Here is a 25,228-nt window from a genome sequence, read left to right on the forward strand (position 1 = left end):
GCTTTAACAGAAAGCCAGAAACGCAACACACATGGTGACCTTGATAAATATCTCAAAAAGAGACCTGATGCAACCCAAGCTCCTTAAAAAAAAAGCGCCTAAAAGGGCTATCTCCCTTGACAACTTGGAAAACACAGACTCTAGTGGAGAGGGTTCTGAGTGCGAATCTACTGTGGAGGACTCTGTGCCAATCTCCAGAGCCTTTATGAAAAAGCTGATGGCTCAGAGCATGCAACCACTCTTGGAGGAAATAGCTGGCTTCCGAGCCGACATACAACAAATGGGACAGAGAGTGGAGACCTTGGAAGTGGCTAATGTGGAAGCGACAGAAACAATAACTTGCCTACAAGACCAACTTCTTCAACAACACCAGCTAAACACAGCTCTACTGGCAACAGATTACCAGGAAAATCGCAGCAGGAGAAAGAATATCAGAATGAGAGGTATTCCTGAGTCCTTTGCTCGTGAATCCCTAGACAAGGTTTCCAGAGAAATTTTTTCTAACCTTCTTGGCAAAGAGAGGGCCGACACAATTGTCATCGAAAGAGTTCACCGTGCTCTTAAACCTAGACCTAAACAGAACGATCCTCCAAGAGATGTCATATGCGGCCTCCTGAGTTTTGTAGACACTGCAGCCATTCTAGCTAACGCAAAGGAGAAAGACAGTCTCTTATATGAAGGCTCTCAGCTTCAAATTTTTCAGGATCTGGCCCCATCCACCCTCGCAAAGAGGCAAATTCTCAAACCCCTTCTGACAGAACTGAGAGCAAAAGGATTGTTATATAAGTGGCTTTTTCCGTTCGGTTTGCTATTACATTAGGGAATCGCCAGATTACAATACGCTCCCCTGCTGACCTGGAAGACGCCTGGAAAGCTCTCGATATTGCTCCAATAGACATTCCTTCCTGGATGCCAGTTGACACAGGTTGGAGCCTCCCCCAGCTGTCAAAACCACAGGAGTGGATTGTCAAGAGGAAACATGCCTCCCCAAAATCAAAGAAGACCGTCTCAAAAAATCATCCCACCTGAACTCTTTAAAGCGAAAATGCTGGATTATATTTGATAGACTGCCATGGATAGGCGTAATTCATTGCCGTTAATACTATTTTTCACTAGGTCTTTTCTCGCCTGAATTGGAGACAGACTTATATAGAGTCGAGAAGTCTCCTCCTGTTGTTTATCTTGGTATTATTTTCTTCTCTACTTTTGATTTTACAGGTTTTTCGGGAATAATTCCCCATTTTCCGTTTTGATTTTTCAGTAATCTTTTTTCTAAAGATCACCACTTGAACAAACCTTGCTCATGTTTGGGTCTTTATACCCCCCTGCGATGGGCGAGTACTATAATGTACAAAGTTGGTTATTTACCTTGTTATATTGTTTTTTCAGGCTCTATGGTGTGACGGAGGACCTTGAGGACAGGACTGATGGCTGAAGGTGGGTCTGATGTGGGTTCGATCACGGTGGCATCCTTTAACGTGAAAGGCCTCAATTCCCCCGCGAAGCGCAATCAAACCCTTTCATTGCTGAAGAAACAATCTGCACAAATAGTGTTTCTACAAGAATCACACTTTAAAATAGGTAGAGCTCCGAATGTGTCATTCTCTTCTTTCCCCACTTGGTATAATAGTTGCTCCTCCTCTGCTTCTAAAGGTGTGAGTATAGCGCTTAAAAAGGGAATTCCCTTCACATTCGGGGACAGTTTGGCAGATTCGGAGGGCAGATATATTTTTGTAAAGGGTCTATTGGCCAACACGAAAATTACCCTAGCCAATCTATACGCTCCCAACACCAACCAAACTCAATGGCTCATTAGAACTCTAGATACCCTTTGTCTTTTCCAGGAAGGGTTATTGATCATGGGGGGCGACCTAAACTTAACGTTTCAACCAAGTATAGATGCCTCCAGTGGTTCCTCCCCCATACCCCAGAAATCGAGACAAAAATTCCTAAATAAACTAAGATCTCTTAAATTAGTTGATCCTTGGCGTAACTTTTTTCCCACCACAAAAGATTACACCTTTTTTTCGCCTCCACATAATTCATACCATATTGATTATTTACTTGTGCAATCTCGCACTCTACACTTAATCAAATCTTCCCGTATTGGAGAAATTACAATTTCGGATCACGCACCTATTTTCCTGGAGATACTAATCTCCACCTTACCTAGAGCTACCATGACCTGGCGACTAAATGAATCACTGCTTGACAATCCAAAACATGTGAACAGCTTAAAAACCTTTATTTCTCGATTCTTTGATGAAAATATTAACACTGGGCATATCTCTCCCATCATCTGGGAAACACATAAAGCCGTCCTCAGGGGGGAACTTATCTCTTTAAGTTCGTACATCAAAAAGCAGAGAGATAAAGAGATTCAGTCTCTTTTACACCAAATTAACTTATCAGAACGCAGCCATAAAACTACTGGATCGAGTGAGTCTCTTCAAGAACTTATTTCCCTCCGCAACAAACTCAAAGATCTGCTAAACGTGAAATCAGCAAAACTGTTCATGTATTGCAGACATCGCTTCTACATGCATGGAAACAGGAGTAGCAAACTTACTACAAAGCTGCTTAAACAGCAAAAAGAAAAGAAATTCATTAAACATATTCTCACTAAGACTAACAAGAGAGTTGTGGACTCTAAGGAAATTGCTGAGACTTTCCGCCAATATTATGAATCTCTTTACAACCTGCCCCCCCTCTGAGGATATGAAAGACTGCTCAATAGCCATAACCAAAATTCAAAATTTCTTGACCCCTCTCTCTCTCCCGACAATCTCCCCTAGGGACTGCGATACACTTCTTGCTGAAGTTACACTAAAAGAGGTAGAGGACACTTTAAAAGACACCCCCAATGGTAAATCCCCTGGCCCTGACGGGTTCCCGGTAGGATACTATAAAAAATTCTCTGACATCCTCCTACCCCATTTAGTAAATCTTTTTAACTCCTTTTTTGGACAGATGACCCCACCCCGCCAAGCACTGGAAGCTTACATTGCCATCATACCAAAAGAGGGGAGGGATGACAGCCTCTGCAGTAATTACCGACCCATATCGTTGCTAAATACGGATCTGAAACTGTTGGCTAAGATATTGGCCTCAAGAATCAAGAAAATATTAAGCGGGATTATCCGCCCTGACCAGGTGGGGTTTATGAGAGGCCGTGAAGGCAAAGACAATTCTGTAAAAGTTCTACATGCTATTTCTTACACTAAGAAGACTAAGACGCCGCTGGCCATCCTGTCAACTGACGCTGAAAAAGCGTTCAACAGGATCAGTTGGCAATATATGGTTTGCGCATTACAAAAATTTGCCTTCCCGCCCCCTTTCATAGACGCCATTATGTCCCTTTATGCAGATCCATCTGCTAGAGCCGGGGTGAATGGGATCTTCTCGGAGCCTTTTAAAATACGTAATGGCACCAGACAGGGCTGTCCTCTTTCCCCTTCCCTTTTTATAGTGGTAATGGAAACCCTGAAGGAAAGGATAAGGCAAGACACTGATATTAAAGGCCTTAAGGTGGGCGAGACAGAGGTTAAGGTGGCTGCTTTCGCTGATGATCTCCTACTTCTAACCACTAATCCAAGTTCATCTTTCCCCAGACTTATGTCATTATTTGCAGAATTTGGTGAGATCTCTAAACTTTAAAATAAATATGAATAAGTCAGAAGCTTTAAATATCTCGGCAAGCACCGCAGATATCTCAATATTAAAAAGGAACACCCCCTTTAACTGGCCCGTAGACAAATTAAAATACCTTGGAATCTATTTAACAGCTGACCCCTCCTCCCTTTATAAGTATAACTACATTCCCCTCTTTGCCAACCTACAAATAGATTTAAAAAAGTATGACCTTCCATATCTATCTTGGATAGGTAGGATAAATGTTATAAAATCCTACATCTTTCCTAAAATTTTCTACATCATGAATATGGTCCCTATAACCCTCCCTAACTCTTTCTTCCTTTCAATTAACCAATTGGTCTCTCAGTTTGTGTGGAAATACAAAAAAGCTAGACTTCCTCTAAGAATCCTCTCTTTACCCAAAAGTGAAGGTGGTCTCGGTTTGCCTGATTTTCGCACCTATCAAAAAGCAATACACCTTGCTAGATGGATAAACTTAGTTAAACCTAACCCGGATAACCTAAACACGCAACTCGAATTGGCCCTTATGGGTAAAGGAGCTGATCGGTATATCTGGACATCTACCATCCCCCCACAACAAAAATTCGACAACATACTTTTTAACACCTTATCTATTAGACGTACCCTTATCCCAAACCGCCCTCCATTGTGCCATTTTCTAGATAGTATTCCGCTCAAAGTTACTCCCTGGCTAACAGACCCTAACTACGTAGATGCCTTCGGACTTTGGGACTCCCTGCCTAATGTCACAATCTCTCAATTTCTGTCCAAGCAGATTCATTGCACCGACAATTGGCCGTCTAACGCGACTAAACAACCCTCCAACCTCCTTCAGAAAAACCATATTCGATATGTCATGTCGAAACTCAAACCAATTGAGAAACAACCCACGGAATGGTTATGGCTAGAATTTCTGATTAGGCTGAAATCGCCAATTACTAAGCTAGTTTCTAAGTTATACGCTAATCTCTTAAAACCCCCAAATAAATTTAAGCCACTTTATCTCTCTTCCTGGGAGACAGAATTAAAAATTACACTATCCCCCCGAGAAACTAAACAGGTACTTGCTAACTCCCACAGGTTTTCTAGATGTATCTTTTTACAAGAGAACGCGTTTAAAATTCTTTCTAGGTGGTACAGAACCCCAGAGCGACTTTTCCTCTTTGGGCTAACGGACTCCCCATTATGCTGGAGATGCTCCCAATCAACAGGGACTCTTCTGCATATCTTTTGGTCCTGCCCGGACCTAACACAATTCTGGACTGACATCAATAAATCTCTTCATAACATGGGTCTAATGTCGCGAGACCTGACTCCCCAGGATGTTTTACTTTCCCTCCCTTCCACAACTTTTAATCCAGGGAAACATGAGCTCCTCCCCATACTAGTTGCAGCTGCCAAACATTTGATTTCCACACATTGGAGACAATCAGCTTCCCCAACTCTGAAAGAATGGACCTCAAAGGTCCAAGACTTATTTCGCTTGGAAGAACTTTCTAGTTGGGAAACTCGTTCACACGAGAAGTTTCAAAACTCTTGGCTTCCCTGGATTGAATTTTCATCCCATTCGAGTGGTCTTGACCCCCCCAGGTACCCATTTTCACCTATATAGACATTCATTGCTATAAATGATTTCTCCCTCCCCCCCCCCCCTTTTTTTTTTTCTCTTCTCCGGGGTTCTATGATGCAACGACGTGACCATGCCCACCACCTTGGCTGTCCTGCCTTCTTGACTGACTTACCTTCTATATGTGCCTCATGTCCTTCCTTACTTCCAGAAATGAATAAAATGCTTGCGAAAACTTCCTACCGTCACATCCTATGGCCTTTACTTATTCTATATGTTTAATAATCCAATTCTTAAGCTATCTTTTCCGGGCCTGAACCAGTGTGATGTATGTTTCTTATGCTCACTTGTCTACTTCAAGCTATATCTGCACTGAACTCCTGTTGCTTTCAGTGCTCCATGTTTTCTCTTGTAACTATATATAACAGAGATGTACTTGTGAGCATGATTCTTTTGATATTTTTGTTTATGTTATTTGAAAACTTAAATAATTTAAAAAAAAAAATAACCTCAGAATGAGTGGGATCCATTAAAGCGTTCTAGAGCTATAACCTCAAAAAGTGACAGTGGTCAGAATTGTAAAAATTGGCTCGGTCATGAAGCTCAAAATTGGCTCTGTCACTAAGGGGTTAAATAAGACTATAACCATAGCTGTTTGTAGACTGCGGTTGACAGGAACAGGTGAATTGCCATGGTTCTGACCTGTTTACTAGGTAAGTAAGGATCTTACATATTGAACCCTTAAAAATCTGACATTGATGCTCAATCTATTTCTTTCAGCAGCCACACCAATCCACATCATTGTTTTCATTGATGAATATTGATCGTTATCTGTGGATCTTCTTTAAATAAACATATAATTTTAGGGTTTTCCATAATTTTTTTCTCTCTAATGTTTGATTTGACCATTCTGCTTTCTGTGCATTGTTTTGCTCTTGATTTTTTTAAAACTTTTTTTTGCAGGATAAACTGCAGCAGAAATATGTTGCCTGTAAGTCAAGTGGAAAATTGTAAATAGGCTACATTGTGTTTTCTTGGCTTTTGGAAAGGATCTCCTGCTTAGCACTTATGAGGGGCAAATACTCTAAAACACCTCTGCAAAAGGAATGTTTGGTGCAGTTACTTTGTCCAGAGTCATCTTGCCAGGCTCATTAAAAGGTTAATCTTGACTCTCTGATGAAATGATTTGCATATTGGTTGGCTATTTCACATTTTGGCATATTTTTGGTTCCCCAGAGTTTTTTTTTTAAAGCAAGTATTCCATGTGTGGCTCCTTAATATGAAAAACAAAATAATTGTGCAAGAAATGCCGCAAACAAACATTACCAAAAGAACAGTAGAAAATATGGCATTTTTCACAAGCAAAAAAGAAAATTAGAATTTTTTTCTAAAAATGTTTCCTATTGCATTTTTGATCTCTTGATTTCTTAAGCTATAAATAACAGGATTAAACAATGGGGTCAACAGAATGTACAGTAAGGATCGGAACCTATTCAGAGATGTTCCTTCTGATGGAACTACATAGATAGCAATAAGAGTCCCATAATAGGTGCAGACAATACTAAGGTGGGAACTACAGGTGGAGAATGCCTTCTTCCTCCCATATGTGGAGGCCATCTTCAGAATCGTGATAATAATAAAGACATAAGTCACAATAATAAAAATGAAGGGTGAGATAATGACTGGAATAGAGAATATAAAGTCTTCGAGAAGTACAGAAGTGATATCGGATGAAGAAAGTTTAAGTAGAGGTGTAAAGTCACAGAAGAAGAAGTCAATAGTGTTAAATCCACAAAACTCCAAGTCCCATATAAAGAACATCTCAAACACCATGACCCCAGTGTCCAAGACCAAGCAGCCAACTGTATCTGAAACCTAAAATTCATAATAGAGAAATAATGTAGGGGATAACAAATGGCCAGATATCGATCATAGGACATGGCGGTGAGGAGGAAACATTCAACCATTCCGGCAACACTGTGGAAGTAGAACTGAGCCATACACTCAAAGAACGGTATGGACACCACATCCCAAAGGATAACTTGTAACATCTTGGGAACAACATTGGTGGTGAGAAAGATGTCAGCCAAAGCAAGATTTTGTAGAAAGAAATACATAGGGAGCTGTAGAGAGGAACTTATCTTCACCAATATGATGAGCAGGACATTGACAAATATAATAATGCTGTAAATGAGGAGAACCAGGGAGAAGAAGAGATTCTTTATGTTGTGCAAAGAAGGAAAACCCAGCAGCAAAAATTCCTTCACAGCCGTTTGGTTCTCATTGCACATTGTTTTCAGGCACTGATGTCAATAGAAAATCCGTCTTCTTACAATATATACTTATCTGTAGAGGATCCAAAGTCACCGTCAAGGTGGAAAGAAACACATTTTACTTGAAAGACAATGAAAATGACCAAATTTACATAGGAGGCAGAACATTTTGTAATGTTTAGAAACAGACTTCTCAGATGTCTTAGACTTTGGCAATCATGTAAGTCAAACTCCAGTGGGATTTTCACTCATTTTTCATTTTATTTTTAATGGACCCATGGTGGTCTCAATATAAAAAAGCAGACACTCACCTACCAGTCCCCTATCATTCCTCTGAATTGCCATGTGTCTCTCATTGGTCTCTCCGTTCCAACTCTGGCCAGGCCCGTCTTGTAGTCATTGCAGCCAATGAGGATCTACTGATTGACTATAGCAGGGACATTCTGTCTGAGCCAGAAGAAGGACCTCATGGACAAAATGCCCCCTGTGCAGCGGTGGGAACTCGACACATAACACATGTCAAATAACCTGCTCCTTGATTGTCATGAATAACAAAGCCAAATTATTATTTTTTTTGCTTATCGTTCCTACCAACTGTCACCCCCTGTTCCTGCTCATGCGTGCGTGCCTCACATCCAACTTCTGCAAAAGTCATGCGTGGATACACACGCAAGTGCTCTTGCAGGGCCTGTTTCAACAGTGCATCTCTCAACCCGGTAACTAACTGGTAACGCAATACTACATCAATCGACCCTATCCCCATGCCATCTTTTCTGGATATGGCAGGGTTTTGGGGTGTTTGATTCACCCTTTCCTTTCCCGCTGGCTGCATGCTGGCCGCAATATTGGATTGAAGTTCATTTTCTGTCCTCCGGAGTACTCGCCTGCGCAAGGCAATATTGCCTTGCACTGGTGCGTACTATGGAGGACAGAGAATGAACTTCAATCCAATATTGTGGCCAGCATGCAGCCAGCAGGAAAGGAAAGGGTGAATCAAACACCCAAAAACCCCGCCCATATGACCCAAAACCGGTCCCGCCAAATTCAGCTGACAGGTTCCCTTTAACCTCGAATATCTAGAGCTGAGTGGGGCAGGATTAATGTCCTACCCTGCTTCTACTCTACCCTCACAGAGCATAGCAGCTACAATAGAAAGGGGTCAGAACTCGAAGAGCGTGAGTGCTACAACACACAGGTGTGAGGACCTGCAGAGCATAGCAGCTGTTATAATAAGGTGTCAGAACATGCAGCTCATCGCACCTGGACATCCTATGGCAGTATACAATGGGTGAAATTAGCTTGTATTTGTAAAGTTGATGTCTTCTATCTTGAATCGAGATCAGGCTAACCCATGATGTGCTACATCGGACTCAAGTCAGGTAAGTAAATATTAGTCGTTATTTTCCATCATGTGGAGGGTCGGGTGAGTGTGCGTTTCTTACCCGGGGAAGAGAGGCCACCAGGATTCACTAGGTGAAGAAGACAAGTCATTCTCCTCTAGGACGTTGCACTCTAAAGAGCTCACTAACAGATCTACCTCTCCGCATGGTCTTGTATTTTTTTTACCTCTGTTATGTCCAGAATGCACAACTTAAAGGGAACAGTACCGAGTCATGGGTCAATGTTCTACTTGCATCATGTTGATGTGACACATGCCAACAACATAATCACTGCACAGTCACCCCTCATGGCGACAATATCATTTAATGGCTGCGCCTCTTTCAGCAGGATACTGGGTGGTCAGGAATGTTCTGAGGAGCATGAAAAAAAAATCACTGTAATTACTTGCTGTGAGATCCTGAGAACTCGGTCCTTTCAAGAATTTGTGAGATGCTCTGGAAAACAAGTCGGATCCATGGAACCCAGTTTACGTGACCGAACGGAACTGCTTTGGATAGAGCGGGACATATTTAGAGGTCTTCTAGAGCCAAGGCCTCCATGAGTCACAGCACAGAAGAAGTTTACAATGTTTGAGGCAGATGGAAAAAATGGTTTGATTGATCAGAAGTGTTCAGCTTTACCTTTCCAAGAATTTGGCTAAAGACTCCAAATCTCACAATGAATATCAATAAAAATATAACGTGTTAGAAAAACTCTCTATAGGCTGTAAGATACATCACATCACAATCACATGAAAATAGGAATGAGAATGAGAATGTCCTACATTTTGGCATTTAGGAAAGGTAAAGGAGGATAAATCTGTATTCACCAGAACAAACCCAATGGCCCGTCAATATCTAAATGTATGATTTCGGCTGTCGTCTGATCCAACATCTCCCTTAACATAAATACCCACATCCCAATGTAAAATGTTAAAGAGCTTCTCTCGTGCTTCCCCTACCCTTGAATATTGTGTATCCACTGATCTTGTGTGATGGCCCTGATGGTGACCTGGGCATCTAGTGAGCAGCAGCCGATGTCAGGGCTGTAGATGAAAGCTTCAACAATGGTGGTGTGGCCTTTATAGGACTTGTGTGATCCTGTTCATTATGGGATTTAGATCCCAGTGAGGCTGGTCTAATGCCAAAAAGAATAGCAAACACCAAAGAAATGTCTGAAATCCCATGACAGGTATTTCAAAACCACATGGGGATCTGCCAATGTGGAATTATAGAAAGAATGAGAAGAAAATATCAAGATTACATAAAGATGAAGAACCATCGAAAACGTCAATTATAACATTGTTTTAGTAGGAATAAAGTAAAGGGGCTGCCTTCCTACAAAAATGAACCCCGCTATTAATTTTGTCCTATTTTGCAGCTCAGTTCCATCATAGTGAATAGGTTTGACTCGCCATACCATGTGCAACCTGCAGATTATTTTTGACAGAAAGCAGTCATGGTTTTGTAATTCTAGACTATTAATTTAGTTCTAAAGGAAAAATTATCTGTAATTCATAAATCTGCTCCTCTCCATTATACTGTCTTGCATGCTCCACTATATGTCACGTAAGGGGTGTACACTAGTGATGGGTGATGGGCGTTTGAGCAAATTGGAACGCTCGGGTGCTCGACCCGAGCAACGAGCCCAAAGTAAGTCTATGAGAAACTCGAACATTTTTCCAGCGGCCCACCCCACGGTCTTTAGAGCGCCTAGAAATTGTGAAAATGGATCGGAACAGTGTTTAAGTCACATGGGAACAGCATGGGGAAGACCCCTGGAAGCATTTCTGACTCCCAGGTCACTGCTGTGAACAATGCTGTCAGAGTCCTACTCCACTTTTACAGAATCACAATAAAATGGATTTTATGTTCAGGAACATCCTTTCCATGGTAATGACTTGTATATAAGGCAAAATAAATAACCAAAAACAAAAATGCTCCTCCACACCTTGGTCTATGTTCACACGTAGCGTTTTTGATGCGTTTTTGAACTTTAGCATTGATTTCAAGCAAGACAAATGTATTGACTGGGAAATGTAATTGTAACATTTTACAACCTTATCTGGCCATGTGGTGTATGACACATCATCAGACCCTTCCTGTTTCATTTATGAAGGAGGGTCTCTGAAAGTCACAAAGCCTATTTCTATAGGGCCAGCAGTCGGCCCATACTATTCTTAGAGATGCATCCGCTGGCTATGCTTTGTTGTTCCCATTATTAAACAGTGGGTCTCTTATACTGTTAATGGATATGCAGTGAGTGGCAGGGCTGCCAAAAATTAGGACACACCTCAATACCCCTTTAATGAGACGTACAGGAGGGCCTAATGAAAAAAATGTTCCTATTATAAGGAAATGGGTCTCCCGTATTTGTTGCCTATGCAGTGAATGCAAAGCCTTTCCAAAATTAAGATGCATCCCAATACCCCTTTGAGGAGACGTGCAGGAGGGCCTCCTGAAAACAATGTTCCCATTATTAGGAAGTGGGACTCCCATACTGTTTGTCTATGCAGTGAATGTGTAAGGAGAAGACCCGGATCAGGCATACCTACTCCACGATGGATCCGGAACTGTCGGGCTGTCACCCAGGTTGCACGGGGGGAAAGCATAAAGCCCCAGACCAACCTTTGCACTAAGGAGTAGGGGTCACGGCAAAGATAAAAGAGCTGCAGCACACAGGAAATCAGTCAGTCTTAGCGTGAACGTGCAATGTGCAGGAGGGCAGTGTCATGGCTCTTTCTGTAGAGCATCCAGACAGAGCAGGCCCAAGCCAGGAGGGTCTGAGAGCCATGACCAGTGACTGCCGACAATGACGCATCCGGTCCCCAATGACATCGCAGTCAGGACATAGATGCATGCATGCACTGATGGGAAAGCCGAGTAACCCGCCATGAGTGGTTTCCCTTTATACCTGCTTTCAATTGTTTAGTGTCTCTGGACTCTGACAAGGAAAAAGACTGTGTTCTTCCCTTCTCATCATTTCACGACCCGCGGATCATCAACTGGAGGACGAGGAATCACTGCCACCATCAGGATCCAGGATGCCAGCTTCTCCAGGACTACACCAGACCCCTTACCTGCCACAGCCTTGGTGCCAATGCTCATGGGTCACCCGCCAGGGCTGTAGGGTACTTGGTACCAGGTCCGGGGTTCACAGGGGAATGTCACAGTGGCTGCGACCCGGTCCGTGACCCTGGGCACCCATGTAAAAGGGAAAGGTCTTTCGAGAGATAAAGTTTATGTTTGTGACGCCACCTGTGGTATTAGGTCCGGGTGACCGACGCTGCCCCTGCTGTTCTGTTAGGTCAAAAATTACCGTTTTTGAAATTCTATAATGTTATAAAAATTCAGCGTGTGATTCTGAGACTTGAGGCTCCCTGACTTTTCGTCATTAGGGGGGTACTCTCTGTGGGAATTTTTTTTTTTTTAAATTTTTGTTTACTTTATTTGTATGTACAAGTGTATGTGAAATCTAAACAGAACAGCAGGGTTAAGGGGTCCGCTGGGGTGATATTATGGCAGCTAGATGGTATATCTTCCCACAGGAGAAGTATATCCCCAGGGCTCTCGGTGTGTAGATGGTGATATGGTGAGAGGTGCAGAGAAGAACGAGGACACAGGATTGCACTTTACCTTGTTTACTGTTGGTTTCAGCAGCCACAGTCCAGGGCACTGGATCACAGGGCAAATAGGGTCTGGCCGGTTTGGAGGCAAGTCCAGAGTCCCCTTATCCAGGTGGAAAATAGAAACCTTCCTTTGTGCTGTAGAGGTGTAGTCCCTTACTGCTAGAAGCTTCACATAAGGTGATGTTATCTCTCTTTCTCTTTCCCCCAGATAGGATAGGACAAAACCGGTATGACTGGTTACTTGTGCCTGTTTATAGGATCTCTTAGATGATCCGGCTCTGTGGGGTGTCACTGTGCCCCCTGGGTGTGGGTGCGGACAGGTACCGTGCAATTAGCTGTCCTGCCGGTCTCTGATGTAAGGCTTGGAGGTCCTTACAACCTCAGTGCTCCAGCTACCGGTGTTCTGCGCCTCAGAAGGAGGCAGCCTGCTCAGGGCTGGTCCCCTTCTGGTATCCTCTTCTGTGCTTCCTCTCCTGCACGCTCACTGCAATCAATTCTGCTTTCTAAATGTCTCTTTCCAGGAGCTGTAGCACTGTGGCCTACACAGCTCCGTAAACCTTCTGTCCTCCTCAGACTGATGTCTGGAACTTCCTGACTTTCCCTACAGACTACCAGTTATATATATATATATATATATATATGGGAGTCACCTAGTAAATAGGATCTAAAGCTCCCCCTGGTGGCCTGGAGTGTGAATGTGTTGCATGTTTGTGGTACCTGGTTACAGTTATCCTTTCTTGCCTCCAAACGTAGCATCACTCCACCCGAGAGGAAAGCAATGCTACTGTGATGACCAGGACCCTGGGGCGCCACACTCACATCCCTAAAACTGCATTTTGACATAGTCGGATTGATAAGTTTGCTATTCTTGAACTTTCTACCTTATTTACTATACCTGTTTCCCCTGAGTTTCAAGCCTCTTGTTTGATTGTACTGTTTCCTCCATTTTCTCCCTGTGAGGAGTATACCTGTTAAAGTAAACCCCATATTAACCCTTGCTCTGCCTCTGACCCATTACTGCATTTTGCATCCTGCTCACACTTGGCGTAGTCAGCAGGATACAGTCTACCAGCACAGAGGGGGCAGACCAAACATCTGGGGAGGGCCCAAGGTCCATTATTTCTTTTGGGGACAATGTTGAACAACCTACCAAAATTTAATGGGAACAATACCATGTTGTGGAGCTGGACTGAATGTATTAGAGGGATGATGAGGATGCACCCTATGATACCTGTCCTACAGGCGGATGACACATGATGGCCCTGGATGGAGAGGCTAGGGATTCAGTGATGCTATGACCCCCCCGACTGCAGGAAACATTTGACAAAGTGATACATATACTGGTGGAAACATATAGGGACCTCACCGATGTAGGAGAGCTGTGCATGCGACTGTTTAGCCGGGATCAAAGAGTGGGGGATACGGTGACAAAGTACATGAACGTATTGCAGGAGATTCACACTGCCATATCCAGAAAAGATGGCATGGGGATAGGGTCGATTGATGTAGTATTGCGTTACCAGTTAGTTACCGGGTTGAGAGATGCACTGCTGAAACAGGCCCTGCAAGAGCACTTGCGTGTGTATCCACGCATGACTTTTGCAGAAGTTGGACGTGAGGCACGCACGCATGAGCAGGAACAGGGGGTGACAGTTCCGGTGGTGAAGGTCCGGACCGGAGAGGTGTTATGATCCTAATGGCAAGGATCGCAAACTGACCTGCTGAGTAACAGAAATATAGGACAAGGTTTGGGGACGTGGGAGCTTTACTGACCGCAACCCTGATCCTATCAACACACACTATAGGCAGCCGTGGAGCGTTTCCTAAAATCCTAGACGCCTCTTCACAGCCTGAGAAACTAGCTACCCCTAGAGAGAAAGCAAAGCCTCACTTGCCTCAGAGAAATTACCCCAAAGTTTAGACAGCCCCCCACAAATAATAACGGTGAGTTAAGGGGAAAACACAAACGTAGAAATGAAAACAGGTTTTAGCAAATGAGGCCCGCTAACACTAAATAGTCAGAAGATAGCAAGGAATCTGTGCGGTCAGTATAAAATGCTATCAAAAATAATCCACGCAGAGATTACAAGAACCCCCACACCGACTCACGATGTGAGGGGCGCAACTCTGCACCCCAGAACTTCCAGCATGCGAGAAAATTACATATAAGCAAGCTGGACTGAACTCATCATATACTGAGAAACATTTTCAAGGAAATAATGAGCAAACATGAACTAGCAAGACTTAGCTTCTCCAGGAGGAGACAGGTCACAAGGGAAGTCCAGAGAGATCAGAAATAGTACTGAATACAACGACAGCAGGCAACAAGTGAAGGTCCAGGTGGAGTTAAATAGGGGCCAGACTAGCAGAAAACGAGGCAGCTGGATTCCAGCTACAGACCAGCAGTAACGCTAAAGGCCACCAGAGGGAGCCCAAGAACAGAACTCACACAGTACCACTCATGACCACAGGAGGGAGCCCGAGAACGGAATTCACAACAGTACCCCCCCCCCCTTGAGGAGGGGTCACCGAACCCTCACCAGAGCCCCCAGGCCGATCAGGATGAGCCAAATGAAAGGCATGAAACAAATCGGCCGCATGGACATCAGAGGCGACAACCCAGGAATTATCCTCCTGACCATAGCCCTTCCATTTAATCAAGTACTGAAGCTTCCGTCTCGAAACACGAGAATCCAAAATCTTCTCCACCACATACTCCAATTCTCCCTCGACCAACACCGGAGCAGGAGGATCAACAGAAGGAACCACAGGCACCACATACCTCCGCAATAATGACCTATGGAACACATTATGAATGGTAAACGATGCTGGGAGGTCCAAACGAAATGACACAGGGTTGAGGATTTCTAAAATCTTATAAGGACCGATGAAACGAGGCTTAAACTTAGGAGAGAAAACCTTCATAGGAACATAACGAGAAGACAACCATACCAAATCCCCCACACGAAGTTGGGGACCCACATAGCGACGGCGGTTAGCAAAGCGCTGAGCCTTCTCTTGTGACAACATCAAATTGTCCACTACGTGGTTCCAAATCTGTTGCAACCTATCCACCACAGAATCCACCCCAGGACAGTCCGAAGGCTCAACCTGACCTGAGGAAAAATGAGGATGAAAACCAGAATTACAAAAAAAAGGTGAAACCAAAGTAGCAGAACTAGCCCGATTATTGAGGGCGAACTCAGCCAACGGCAAAAAGGTCAACCAATCATCCTGATCAGCCGAAACAAAACATCTCAGATAAGTTTCCAAGGTCTGATTAGTTCGTTCAGTTTGGCCATTCGTCTGAGGATGGAAGGCCGACGAAAACGACAAATCAATGCCCATCTTAGCACAAAAGGACCGCCAAAATCTGGACACAAACTGGGATCCTCTGTCAGACACGATGTTCTCCGGAATACCATGCAAACGAACCACATTCTGAAAAAACAGCGGCACCAAATCAGAGGAGGAAGGTAGCTTAGGCAAGGGCACCAAATGGACCATTTTAGAAAAACGATCACAAACTACCCAGATGACAGACATCCTCTGAGAGACTGGAAGATCCGAAATAAAATCCATGGAAATATGCGTCCAGGGCCTCTTCGGGACAGGCAAAGGCAAAAGCAAACCACTGGCACGAGAACAGCAAGGCTTGGCCCGAGCACAAGTCCCACAGGACTGCACAAAGGAACGCACATCCCATGACAAGGACGGCCACCAAAAGGACCTAGCCACCAAATCCCTGGTACCAAAAATTCCAGGGTGACCCGCCAACACCGAAGAATGAACCTCGGAAATAACTCTACTGGTCCATCTATCCGGGACAAACAGTCTCTCCGGTGGACAACGGTCAGGTCTATTGGCCTGAAATTCCTGCAGCACCCGTCGCAAATAAGGGGAGATGGCAGACAAAATCACCCCCTCTCTGAGGATACCAGCCGGTTCAGAAACTCCCGGAGAGTCAGGCACAAAACTCCTAGAAAGGGCATCAGCCTTCACGTTCTTCGAACCCGGAAGGTATGAAACCACGAAATCGAAACGGGAGAAAAACAGCGACCATCGAGCCTGTCTAGGATTTAACCGTTTGGCAGACTCGAGATAAGTCAAATTCTTGTGATCCGTCAAGACCACCACGCGATGCTTGGCCCCCTAAAGCCAATGTCGCCACTCCTCAAATGCCCACTTCATTGCCAACAACTCCCGTTTACCAACATCATAATTCCGCTTGGCAGGCGAAAACTTTCTTGAAAAGAAAGCACATGGCCTCATCATAGAGCCATCAGAGCTTCTCTGCGACAAGACAGCCCCTGCTCCAATCTCAGAAGCGTCAACCTTGACCTGGAAAGGAAGAGAGACATCCGGCTGAAGCAAGACAGGAGCCGAAGAAAACCGACGTTTCAGCTCCTGAAAGGCCTCCACGGCCGCAGGAGACCAATTTGTCACATCAGAACCCTTCTTGGTCAAATCCGTCAAAGGCTTAACCACGCTAGAAAAATTAGTGATGAAGCGACGGTAAAAATTAGCAAAACCCAAGAACTTCTGAAGACTCTTCACCGATGTAGGTTGAGTCCAGTCATAAATAGCCTGGACCTTGACTGGATCCATCTCAATAGTAGAAGGAGAAAAAATAAAGCCCAAAAAGGAAACCTTCTGGACTCCGAAGAGACATTTAGAGCCCTTCACAAACAAGGCATTGGCACGCAGGACCTGAAATACCATCCTGATCTGCTTCACATGAGACTCCCAATCATCAGAAAAGACCAAAATATCATCCAGGTACACAATCATAAATCTATCCAGATACTCTCGGAAGATGTCGTGCATGAAGGACTGAAACACGGAAGGGGCATTAGAACGCCCAAAAGGCATCACCAAGTACTCAAAATGGCCTTCGGGCATATTAAATGCTGTTTTCCATTCATCTCCCTGTTTTATACGCACAAGATTATAAGCTCCTCGAAGATCTATCTTGGTGAACCAACTAGCCCCCCTAATCCGAGCAAACAGATCGGACAGCAATGGCAAAGGATACTGAAATTTGACCGTGATTTTATTTAGAAGGTGATAATCTATACAAGGTCTCAGAGAACCATTCTTCTTGGTCACAAAAAAGAACCCCGCACCCAGAGGGGACGAGGATGGGCGAATATGCCCCTTCTCCAAAGACTCCTTTATATAACTCTGCATAGCGGCATGTTCTGGTACAGATGAATTAAAAAGTCGTCCCTCAGGGAACTTACTACCAGGAATCAAATTTATAGCACAATCACAATCCCTATAAGGAGGTAGGGCACTGGATTTGGGCTCATCAAATACATCCTGGTAGTCTGACAAAAATTCAGGGACTTCAGAAGGAGTAGAAGAAGCAATTGACACCAAAGGAGCATCGCCATGAATCCCCTGGCAACCCCAACTTGACACAGACATTTCTTTCCAATCCAGGACTGGATTATGAGCCTGCAGCCATGGCAGACCCAACACGACAACGTCATGCAAATTATGTAACACAAGAAAACGATTCACCTCCTGATGTGCAGGAGTCATGCACATGGTCACTTGAGTCCAGTACTGAGGCTTATTCTTGGCCAATGGCGTAGCATCAATTCCCTTTAGTGGAATAGGAAATTGCAAAGGCTCCAAGACAAAACTCAGGGCAGCACCTGAATCCACAAAAGCCATAACTGAGTAGGATGACAAGGAGCAAATTAAAGTAACAGACAAAATGAATTTGGGCTGTACAGTACCAATGGTGACAGATTTAGCGAACTTATTTGTGTGCTTAGAACAATCAGAGATAACATGAGCAGAATCACCACAGTAAAAGCACAACCCCTTCTGACGTCTGTGATTTTGCCGTTCAATTCTGGTCAGAATCCTGTCACATTGCATAGACTCAGGCTTCTGCTCAGAAAATACCGCCAGATGGTGCACAGGTTTGCGCTCCCGCAAACACCGATCAATCTGAATGGCCAATGACATTGACTCATTCAGACCCGCAGGCGTGGGGAACCCCACCATAACATCCTTAATGGCTTCAGAAAGACCCTTTCTGAAAATCGCTGCCAGGGCACACTCATTCCACTGAGTGAGCACAGACCATTTCCTAAACTTCTGACAGTAAACCTCTGCTTCATCCTGACCCTGAGAGAGAGCCAGCAAAACCTTTTCTCTCTGGTCTACTAGATTAGGTTCCTCATAAAGCAATATAAGCACCAGAAAAAACGCATCCACATTTAGCAATGCAGGATCTCCTGGCAGCAGGGAGAATGCCCAATCTTGAGGGTCACCATGTAACAAAGAAATAATAATCTTAACTTGCTGAGCAGGGTCACCAGAGGAACGAGATCTCAGAGAAAGGAATAATTTGCAATTATTTTTGAAATTCAAAAACCTAGATCTATCTCCAGAGAACAACTTAGGAATTGGTATTTTAGGCTCTGACATAGGACTGTGAACTACATAATCCTGGATGCCTTGTACCCTTGCAGTGAGATGATCCAGACTAGAGGACAGACTCTGAATGTCCATGTCTGCAGCTGAATTCTGAACCACCCAGAGATTAAGGGGAGGAGAGAGGCTAGACACACTGCAGAGGAAAAAAAATGAACTCAGGACCTCTCTTATCCCTCTTTTGCGATGCATTAATAATTTACTGGCCTGCTGTACTGTTATGATCCTGATGGCAATGATCGCAAACTGACCTGCTAAGTAACAGAAATATAGGACAAGCTCTGGGGACGTGGGAGCTTTACTGACCGCAACCCTGATCCTATCAACACACACTATAGGCAGCCGTGGAGCGTTTCCTAAAATCCTAGACGCCTCTTCACAGCCTGAGAAACTAGCTACCCCTAGAGAGAAAGCAAAGACTCACTTGTCTCAGAGAAATTACCCCAAAGTTTAGACAGCCCCCCACAAATAATAACGGTGAGTTAAGGGGAAAACACAAACGTAGAAATGAAAACAGGTTTTAGCAAATGAGGCCCGCTAACACTAAATAGTCAGAAGATAGCAAGGAATCTGTGTGGTCAGTATAAAATGCTATCAAAAATAATCCACGCAGAGATTACAAGAACCCCCACACCGACTCACGATGTGAGGGGCTCAACTCTGCACCCCAGAACTTCCAGCATGCGAGAAAATTACATATAAGCAAGCTGGACTGAACTCATCATATACTGAGAAACATTTTCAAGGAAATAATGAGCAAACATGAACTAGCAAGACTTAGCTTCTCCAGGAGGAGACAGGTCACAAGGGAAGTCCAGAGAGATCAGAACCAGTACTGAATACAATGACAGCAGGCAACAAGTGAAGGTCCAGGTGGAGTTAAATAGGGGCCAGACTAGCAGAAAACGAGGCAGCTGCATTCCAGCTACAGACCAGCAGTAACGCTAAAGGCCACCAGAGGGAGCCCAAGAACAGAACTCACACAGTACCACTCATGACCACAGGAGGGAGCCCGAGAACGGAATTCACAACAGAGAGGTAGCCGTGAATATACTGTAGTTGCTGCACCAGGATGAGTGGAAGATTCGCGGAAAGAAATCCAAGTGATGAGAGAAGACTTGACAGAATCTAAAAAAAGGTGACCTCACTGAGCAGATCTGCGGGCAGAGCTTTCTCAGAACCACGACGGGGCAGAAGAGTGTCTAGACTGGAGGAATTACTACCTGAAAAAGAAAATCCCACCAATTTAGTTTCAGTTTTTCCTTTATTCTGGGCCGAGATGGATGGACGGGCCATACGTTGCCTGGTAGATACCGGCTTTCGATTAACTATGATGCCAGAGAAGTATTTCAGAAATAATTTTCCTGAAGCGATGAGACCTCAGTGGGGGCAGGTGTTAAAATTGACAGCCACTGATCAGCTGCCCATCCCTGTCGAAGGGGTGGCATGGATGCAAATTAGGGTCTACCGCAAATAATTGGGCCCCAAAGGTGTGGTACTGACTTCGGGCGACACTGAGCATGGATATACTGTTACCCTGGGGATGAATGTACTTAAGGACTTCAGAAGTTTGCTTATCAATGAGTCCTTAGACATGTTTCTGAAACAATGGAGCCCACAAAAGCCTCAATGGAAAATTTTCCAACAGTTGATTCGGAAGGCTCAAACGCAAGAGGTCTCCTGCGATGGAAAAGTGCTGGGAAAAGTGATCATTTTGGCTGCGAACAATCTTGAAATACCTCCGGGGCAGACCATGCTTTCCCTCCCTGTTCGGGCCTGCACCGCTCTAGAAGGAGTTGAAGTCCAACTAGAGCCAGCTGCTGTGGAGAACCTACCACCAGGACTCTTAGTTGTCCAGACATTGGCTACAGTACATGATGGAAAGGTACCCGTGCGATGTGTAAATTTGAGAGAGGACACATTATCACTTCCCCCAGGAGCGAGATAGCTCAAATTGTTAGCAAGCCAGAGGAGCTGATACCACCACAGACCGCCCAATTCAAGGCAAAGAAAGGAGACCCTTGGACTGTGGCTGTAGAAGCCCATTTGATGTCAAAACACCTACAACAGAAAAAGGGCAAAGAATCTTAGAACAAATGTGGACTGAACTAACAGAGCTCACATCACGACAGATACAGCAGGTGGAAGACGTACTCGGACGCTATCAAGACGTATTCGCTCATCATGAGAACGATTTCAGCTATACCACTTTAATCGCTCACCAGATCCCAACAGGCAATGCTGCGCCTGTAAGAGAACGCTACCTTCAAATTACACCACAGCTGTACCAGGAGGTGAAAGGGATGCTCACACAGATGTTACAGAACGGTGTCATCCAGGAAAGCCAAAGCCTGTGGGCTGCTCCCATAGTCCTAGTATGGAAAAAGACGGCACTCTGAGATTCTGCATGGACTATAGCAAATTAAATGCCTGCACTGTATGAGATTTGTACCCATTACCCCGTATTGTGGAGTCCTTATCTGCCCTGGAACAGGCGAGATACTTCTTCACACTAGATCTGGCCAGTGGTTATTGGCAAGTGGCGATGTCCAAACATGACCGAGTGAAGATGGCCTTTATACTACCCATGGGCTTGTTTGATTTTAACAGAATGCCATTCGGGCTGGCTAATCCTCCTGGAACTTTTCAGCAACTCATGGAAAGGTGTTTGAGTGATCTGAACTTTGAAGCCACTTTGATCTACCTAGATGATATAATTGTTTATGCCATCATGTTTGAAAACACCTGCAACGTTTAGAACAAGTACTGAGTCAGCACCAGAGTCATGGGCTGAAGGTAAAACTGTTAGAGTGTCATCTGTTCCGCACCCAGATCGAATAACTAGGACATGTGGTGTCTGCGGAAGGAGTAAGGCCATCCCAAGAAAAGATTGCAGCAGTACAAGATTGGCCCACCACGAAGACTGTGAAGGGTGTCGAGGCCTTTCTGGGATTAACCGGGTACTATCGGCCGTTCATGAAAGACTTCACCCGCATCATGAACCCGTTATTAGAGCTACTGAAAGGAGTCTTGTCTGCAACCAAAAACAGGGAAATTCAGTGGGGAGAAAGCCAAGAGAAAGCATTTCAAGCCTTGAAAGTGGCTTTGACAGAAGCACCGGTCCATATCCAAAAAGATCAAAAAGACAGCGCCACAATAGATAGTTCGAAGTATAGCTTACATTTTAATCTGCCTCCTGCAGCGACGTTTCGGTCAGAAGACCTTTATCAAGCACAGTACATAGCGTTCTAACCACCATTATATACATTTAACACCACCCACTAGTTAACAAAGAATAAGAGTTTAGCACAATGGTAAAAAAAATACATTATAACTAAAAAATAACATACAATCATAAAAACTGTTCCAGTTGAGCAGCAGCCGTATTATCACCTAGTCTAACGATAAACTACTAACTCTGATCACTCTTATGCATATGTCCATGCACAAAAAGATATAAAATGTATCCGTCTGTAAGAATGTAAACAAACAAAGTCCCACCAATCATTACATAGCATTTCCGGTTACCATAACAATAGCCACCCCCACAGGTGTGTCTATGGAGGCCATAGTCCAATCAAAAGTATCGCACCATATGATAGATGACGACGCCATCCCAACATACAGCGCGCACCATTGCGCATGTCCAATCTTCTCATATGGCGTCCGAGCAGTGGTCCCGTCCATGCATGACTCAAATCCTCAAGTGATATCCGCACAGCTATGTGCTCCATAAACATCAGTGCGCATGCCTAATCTCCCATCTGATAGCCGTATGGTTGTCCCATCTGCGCATGTCTCAAATCCTCTCATGGCATTAGCACAGATAAGTCCTCCACGTTCTTTACTGCGCTTGGCACAAATTCCTCATATACAGTATCTCCATCCATGGTATATACATCCAGTCATGCTGGTCCAGATAATACATATAATATATATGGAACAAATAATCTAAATTGTTAAATTAATTTACAATAACCGATAGGAATCCACAGTATGCAAGATGACAAAAACATAAATGCAAATAAAAAAATAAAAATTGAGACATATCATTATGGAAGGTGCACACGCCAATATACACCATTTCCTCTTATTTTGAATCTGTAATGAATGTGAACACATTCGTGTATAGCATAGGCGCAAACAGAAAAACAAAAAAGATATAATTGAAACAAATATAGAAATTAATAAACAACAATTCATCTTATTACGAACCATACAAAGAGCTCATATAAAAAATTACGTCCAATGGGACAAAAACCTTTATCACCACATACTTTCCCATCTATACCACATAAAAAATCATACAATATACACGGGATACATAGTCCAGACATTTAACAGACCCAACAAGGACATAATCCAAATTTCATACAAGGGACACCAAAGGCTAAGAGCCTATATATAATTCCAAAAACCGGTTTTTAATATATATGCCCCCAGCAGGGGTTATTTAAATATTATAGTCAAAGACCAAACCGCATTTTAGCTAGTAACCTCAAAAATATAAATATAATTACCCTATAAGTGGAAAAGTCCCTGTTGAGTCTGTGACAGAATTAGATTCTGGTATGATCCGGTGACCTTGGAGCCACATGAGACATTCTCTGGAGTAGGTGGGACCCTAAACTGACACCGCAACTAGAAGTAGCCGTGGGGTGTACCTAACACATCCTAGACACCTCGACACAGCCGGAGGACTAAATACCCCTATAGATGGAAATGGGAATTCTATCTTGCCTCAGAGCAGAACCCCAAAGGCTAGGCAGCCCCCCACAAATATTGACTGTGAGTATAAGAGGAAAGACACACGCAGGCAGAAAACAGGATTTAGCAAAAGAGGCACCTCTAGCTAAATAGAAAAGGATAGGACAGAATACTAAGTGGTCAGTATTAAAACCCTAAAAATATCCACAGCAGATTATACAAAAATTCCACATCTAACTAAAGACATGGAATGTATATCTGCATCTCCTGAGAATCCAACATGACTGAAAAAATCCAAACACAGTCTAAGCTGGACAAAAACACAATGAATTGCACTGAATTGTAAAGCACACAGCATGTGTGCTGCAGAGACAAAAAAAACAGACACTTATCTTAGCTGAATTGGCAGCAGGGCAGGAGGAACCAGACAGAGATACAAAACCTCCAAGAACAATGGACAACTGGCAAGGGCTAATGGATCCTGCACACCTAAATACCCCAGTCAGAGCTGCAATCAGCAGAAACACCTGCCCTGGATTGCAACCCAGACACAACTGCACTACCACCAACAACCACCGGAGGGAAACCAAGAGCAGAATTCACAACAGTACCCCCCCCTTGAAGAGGGGTCACCGAACCCTCACCAGAGCCCCCAGGCCGATCAGGACGAGCCAGATGAAAGGCACGGACCAAATCAGCAGCATGGACATCAGAGGCAAAAACCCAAGAATTATCCTCCTGGCCATAACCCTTCCATTTGACAAGGTACTGAAGCCTCCGCCTCAAAAAGCGAGAATCCAAAATCTTCTCAACCACATACTCCAACTCCCCATCAACCAACACAGGGGCCGGAGGATCAACAGAGGGAACAACGGGCACCACATATTTCCGCAATAAAGATCTATGGAAGACATTATGGATAGCAAAAGAGGCGGAAAGGGCCAATCAAAAAGACACCGGATTAATAATCTCAGAAATCCTATAAGTACCAATAAACCGAGGCTTAAACTTAGGGGAAGAAACCTTCATAGGAACATGACGGGAAGACAACCAGACCAGATCCCCAACCCGAAGCCGGGAACCAACACACCGACGATGGTTAGCAAAACGCTGAGCCTCCTCCTGAGACAACACCAAATTGTCCACCACATGAGCCCAAATCTGCTGCAACCTGTCAACCACAGAATCCACACCAGGACAGTCAGAACGCTCAACCTGCCCCCCAAAAAAACGAGGATGAAAACCAAAATTAAAAAAGAAGGGCGAAAGCAAGGTAGCCGAACTAGCCCCATTATTAAGGGCAAACTCGGCCAATGGCAATAAAGCCACCCAATCATCCTGATCAGCAGACACAAAGCATCTCAAATAAGTTTCCAAAGTCTGATTAGTTTGCTCGGTCTGGCCATCTGTGTGAGGATGAAATGCGGAAGAAAAAGACAAATCAATGCCCAGCCTAGCACAAAAGGCCCGCCAAAACCTAGAAACAAACTGGGAACCTCTGTCGGACACAATATTCTCCGGAATACCATGCAAATGAACCACATGCTGAAAAAACAACGGAACCAA

The 25,228-nt window shown here is 44.1% G+C and overlaps 1 pseudogene; it reads right to left on the minus strand.

Annotated features, from left to right (window-relative positions):
* Positions 1-6,595: 6,595 nt before the first annotated feature.
* On the minus strand, positions 6,596-7,512 carry LOC143773338 (olfactory receptor 1468-like; annotated as a pseudogene).
* Positions 7,513-25,228: the final 17,716 nt, after the last annotated feature.

This window comes from Ranitomeya variabilis, chromosome 5 (genome assembly GCF_051348905.1).
Source record: "Ranitomeya variabilis isolate aRanVar5 chromosome 5, aRanVar5.hap1, whole genome shotgun sequence".
Taxonomy (NCBI): Eukaryota; Metazoa; Chordata; class Amphibia; order Anura; family Dendrobatidae; genus Ranitomeya; species Ranitomeya variabilis.